A 5,481-nucleotide genomic window follows, 5' to 3' on the forward strand; every position below is an offset into this window, starting at 1 on the left:
TCTGGGTAGGCGGGAGGGCTGCAGAGACCCGTGGTCTCTGGAATGCTGGAGGTCTTTGGCACGGCCAGATGAGCAAAAGATGGAACCCAGTTTGGTGGAAGAAAACCGTGCGGAGCAGGAGAACGGGACTGAGTTGGGAAGCCCTGATGACTTAGGAGAGCCTCCAGGGACGCAGAGACACACTGGGCCATAGGCCACACATGTGTGCTGGCGCCTGGCACCCGGCTGGGGAGGAAGGCAGAGGACCGGGAGGTGGGTGCGCTTACTGACACCAGATAATGCAGAAATATTAAACTACACAAAATAGGGATGTCCTATGATATTTTATCGAAAGAGAAATCACTTATGTGAAAAGCCAAGAACCAAAGGTCTGCTCACTGCTCCCCAGGTGGAAACCGAAACCCAAAGAAAGTGTCCTCCCCCCAGCTCTATTTATGACCTGAACGCTCTATGCACCTGTGAGCACACCCGCACGGGAGTGGTCAGCGCTATGGATACATAAAATCTCTCCATACAGACATGGTTTGCTTCTTATGACCCACATGGTAGGAGGAGCGGACTGCACCACACAACTGTCATCTGATTTAGAATTATACTATGTATGCATATTCACAAACACAAGAATAATAAATCAAGTCTTAAAAGAAATAGAGATACAAGATGGCTTTCCTAGTTTAGTACTTGGCGAGGGCCACACAGTGACTTCTCAGACTGCTTGACAAGGTTCCAGCAGCTCAACATTGTAGACTGCAACTCTCCAGCATCTTTTTACTTCCATTTTTAAAATAGTTCTCACCATGTGTTATGGGAGTTTCTCTATGCCTTTCCTTCAGGAAATTTTGTGTGGGCTTCAGTGGAGAATAAGGATTATAAAATGGCAGTCTCTTTAAACAAAGTAATTCTTTGGAAAAATCCCTACTACCATGGAACCATATAGCGAGATAACTCTGCCTACTCCCACAGAAGAATCTGCATTGTGACCCCAATTATACCAAGCATAGACAATGGTCCCAAGGATGAAGGCACAGCATGGATGGGCTCACATCAGATGGGCATTCAGATACTTGCTGAACTTACTGCTTTTGCTTCAGGACAAGTGCTGTGATAAGGTTGATGACTGCTTTCATCCCAGAATCACTAAATCTACTTTCAGTCTTGCCTGTGGCTAAACAATTTTCCAATCATAGAGTATAAAAGGTGTGTAGCCCTTTTTCAATAAAACACCAGTTATCCTGATTCACTCTCAGATCCTGTCAGTCTCCTTTTGCTGACTTCACGCATCCTTTTTGGGACTTGCACCCTGATGGAGCTGGACTCTGGAAGTTCCTCTTGCAGTGAAGAGTCTGTTTGCAGCAGCTACATGGCAGCTCACACCTGCAACTTCAACGTTCTAGGGAATCCAACCACCACTTCTTGCTGAATGGATAGTGCCTTGTGTGTGGACAGAAATGCAGACAGATACCTGTACTCACGAGAGCCTATGGCAGGAGTCACTCGTGGAAGAACTCTCTTTTGTCCTCTCATGGCTTGACCCCGGGTCCACCAGCTGCCTCTGCAGTTGGTTTTTGTGGTCTGACAGGATGCCCAGATCATGTGCTCCTGCCCTTACTTGTATCCCAGGCAGATCAAGGTCCCCACCACCTCCCAAATAGAAGAGAATCTCTATGCATGCTTGTGTAATTACATACTTGTAAATTATTTATCACATTTTATTTCTTTTGTATCTGCAAGTGGGTGCACAGACACCACTTCGCACAGGTGGCAGGCAGAAGACAACTTGAAAATTGGCTCTAACTTTCCACCATGTGTGAAGCAAACTTAGATAAGTAGGATTGGGAGCAAGCAACATTGCCTGCTCCATTTTGCTGACTTTGACTATGCATTGTGAGAGATGGCTGCCATCTTTGCCTGTGTTTGGGAAAGTCTTCATGAGTGTTTGGGTCTGTGGGAGTGTTGCGATACACAGGCTGCCTGTGTGAAACACTAGCAAGTCAGGGTGGCCGGGCACTGACAGACCTGGTAAAAGTTATCAAGCCCAACTCAAGTGTCTTGGCTCCTTCACTTATATTTTCAATTCCTTTCCCTGTCCCAGCCTCTGCCCTGCCACTAATGGGTTCACCGTATGTGTGGCTCTAACCACTTGCCAATGCCAGCACTGGCTCTAACCACCATGATGAATGCCCCAACCAACCCTGTTCAAATGCTTCCCCACCTGTCCTCAGACCTCAACCTTCATCCAGGTCTCCAACCACATGGAGCCTCTCTCTCTTCCCGTCCCCAGCTTCCAACCCAAGTCTTCCTAGCCTCTGTTTCTGTACTCACAGCAACACCCCAACATCTGCCCTCCCTCATGCATAACCCCCTGGGAACCACCCACCTTCCTGTGTCCATAGGTAATTGGCAGCTTGTTCCTTCAGGACATTCTCTGGCAAATCACAAATATATCACTTCCATTTGATAATAGATTGCTGTTGTGAACTTTCATTTTTGTGACATGATGGGTCAAAAAAACACCCAAGTCATGATGGGAATGCAGATTAGGTTGTATGTAATTTAGAGGCCCATTTTCGAATGTTCACTTTCCAATAAGGCCAATAGCTATTTCTAAAAGCAAGAATACTTGTCTGCAGGTGGTTGTAGAGCCTTGCCCCAAGAATCCAAAGATGTCATCTTTGATACAATCACAGGGGACCAGTGAAGGTTCCTAAGAGAGTCCCTATCTGCCACCGCCACTTGGCATCACCATCAGAGTGTCAGCCAAGTACAGATACCTGCACTTATTGTAGAGCCTCCTGCTCCAGGACACAAAACTAGGGGATTTCTACGTCACTTGGTATATGAACCAAAATAACACACCCAAGAGAACAATGTGCTGTCTCCAAAATCCAAACAGGCACACTAAACATTGGGCTTCTTCTTTGGTGGTGTGAGGGGACAGTGCAATGAATTGTCCTTCACATTAGAAGAAATATCTGCATGCCAGCCACCACTGGACTCGGTTCCTACACCATTATTCTCACGCACCTCCTTCTCTGAGGGTCCTCACTCACTCATCTTCTAGCCAATTTCTTGTTCACGAGCCACTTGTCACCACTGACGAGGTGGAGGGCTCAGGGAGAACTGAGCTGATAAATGAGGCATATTAAAGACTCATTCTAGACCTACTTTACTCTGAGCCCCAGATAATTTATACTCTGAGAGTTAATAAAGGTTATGTGAATCAAGTCCTAGTGTGTCTAAACTGTATACAATAACAAAAACAAGCCACATGGGACAAACATTATTTTTCCATTAAGACATAAAAGGTACACTTTATTTTATTTTATTTTTTTGGTTTTTCGAGACAGGGTTTCTTTGTGGCTTTGGAGGCTGTCCTGGAACTAGCTCTTGTAGACCAGGCTGGCCTCGAACTCACAGAGATCCGCCTGCCTCTGCCTCCCGAGTGCTGGGATTAAAGGCATGCGCCACCAACGCCCGGCCTAAAAGGTACACTTTAATTGAATAAAACAACAATAATGGGGAATATGAAGTGAACTCACTCCTGCTATGTTATGAGGAATATGAAAACACATCTCAAGAACAATTCTGTTTTGAAGAAACTTAAGTCACAATTGCCTTGTCCTGTTTTCTTTAAGTGTATACACAAGCTCTGAAAGTTCTTCTCATATGATTTCATTCAGGACAGTGTTCCAATATACACATAAACAAAAGTAATTTAATTTTAAGAAAAAAATATGCCAGGTGGTGGTGGTGCATTCCTTTAATCCCTGCACTTGGAAGGCAAAGGCAGGTGGATCTCTGTGAGTTCAAGGCCAGCCTGATCTAAAGAGCAGTTCCAGGACAGGCTGCAAAGCTATAGAGAAACCCTATCCAAAATAAATAAATAAATGAAAATAAATGAAAAATGTACATGAAGAAAGCTCTTTTTAAAATAAGGAATTCCTCTCTTCTCTATCACACACACATGAAGATATATGTATATGTATATATCTGTCTTAAGTCCATTAACATACATGGTGCCCAAGGAAGGTGTAAAAGCACATCAGACCTCCTTAACCAGAATTTCCAGCTACCTGATGCAGGTTCTAGGAACCAAACTTGGATGCCCAACAGCAGCAGTGCTGAGACAACTCTGTGGCTCCCGGAAAATGAAGAAGCCCCTACCTCTATTCCTTCTGCGTTCCATCATTTGCAGGTGATGGAAGTCCTTGCTACTTGTTCAGTGAAGGACTGAGTGGATTTCCATCCTTTTGTGAATGGACGTTGCTTCTTTTGACTGTTAACACAACTCTCTTGATGTGAACGACCCCAACAAAGGACTTAGCTGAGTAGAAGTGAGTCCACATTATGCTAGAGAAAGATTCACAATGTGAACATATTATTAAAAATGATTATTTTTCTTTTTACAAGGAAAAGGGTTTTGACTGAATGTATGTCTGTATGGGGGTATTGGATCCCCAAGAACTGGACTTAAGAGACGTTGTGAAGTTCCATGTGGGTGCTGAGAATTGATCCTGGTTGCTGTGGAAATGCAACCATCGTTCCAGATCCCATTTTTTAATTTTTTGAGAAAAGATCTCTCTACATCCCTAAGGCTATCCTGGAACTGAGTATCAGGTAATCAGGTTTAGCAGCAATCACATTTACTTATAAAATTCTCTGCCATTCACCTGTGTTTCTGACAATATGATAAGAACAAGTATTTAACTGACATCCACTTGCTCAGGTCAGCTATTTCTGTGGGTTTCCCCATCATGGTCTTGACCACTTTGCTCATCACTCTTCCCTCTATAAAACTGGATTCCAGGACTCAGTGCTTAGCTGTGGATCTCAGCTACTTCCATCAGCTACTGGATGAAGGCTCTAGGATGGCATATAAGGTAGTTATCAATCTCATTATAGGGGAAGGGCATTTAAGGTAGCCTCTCCACTATTACTTAGATTCTTAGTTGGGGCTCATCCTTGTGTATCTTTGGACATTTCCCTAGTGTCAGATTTCTCTTTAAACCTATAATGGCTTCCTCTATTAAGGTATGTCTGGCAGTGGAACCAGTATTAAGCCCTAGTGCACGAATAGACTTTGGGAGCCCATTCCCCATGGAGGAATACTCTCTCAGCCTAGATACAAGGGGGAGGGCCTAGGCCCTGCCCCAAACTATGTGACAGACTCTGATGATCCCCCATAGAAGACCTTACCCTCCCTGGGGAGTGGATGGGATGAGGGGTAGGTGGGGGACATGGGAGGATGGCAGGGAGAGGGAACTGGGATATGTAAAATAAGATTGTTTTTAACTTAAATATATATCTATATCTATCTACCTATCTACCTATCTACCCATCTACCTACCTACCTACCTACCTACCTACCTACCTACCTACCTACCTACCTATCTATCTATCTATCTATCTATCTATCTATCTATCTATCTATCTATCTATCTATGTATTTAGTCCACAGAATAAAGTAACATGACCCAAAAG

At 44.2% G+C, this 5,481-nt stretch overlaps 1 protein-coding gene across 1 annotated transcript in view; it reads right to left on the bottom strand.

The window, feature by feature from the left end:
* LOC101834311 (zinc finger protein 665-like) overlaps nt 1-5,481 on the bottom strand; it is a 135,354-nt gene that overhangs the window by 64,781 nt on the left and 65,092 nt on the right. The window lies entirely within an intron of this gene.

The sequence above is a fragment of the Mesocricetus auratus genome, unplaced genomic scaffold, assembly GCF_017639785.1.
Source record: "Mesocricetus auratus isolate SY011 unplaced genomic scaffold, BCM_Maur_2.0 Super-Scaffold_100676, whole genome shotgun sequence".
In the NCBI taxonomy this organism is placed as follows: Eukaryota; Metazoa; Chordata; class Mammalia; order Rodentia; family Cricetidae; genus Mesocricetus; species Mesocricetus auratus.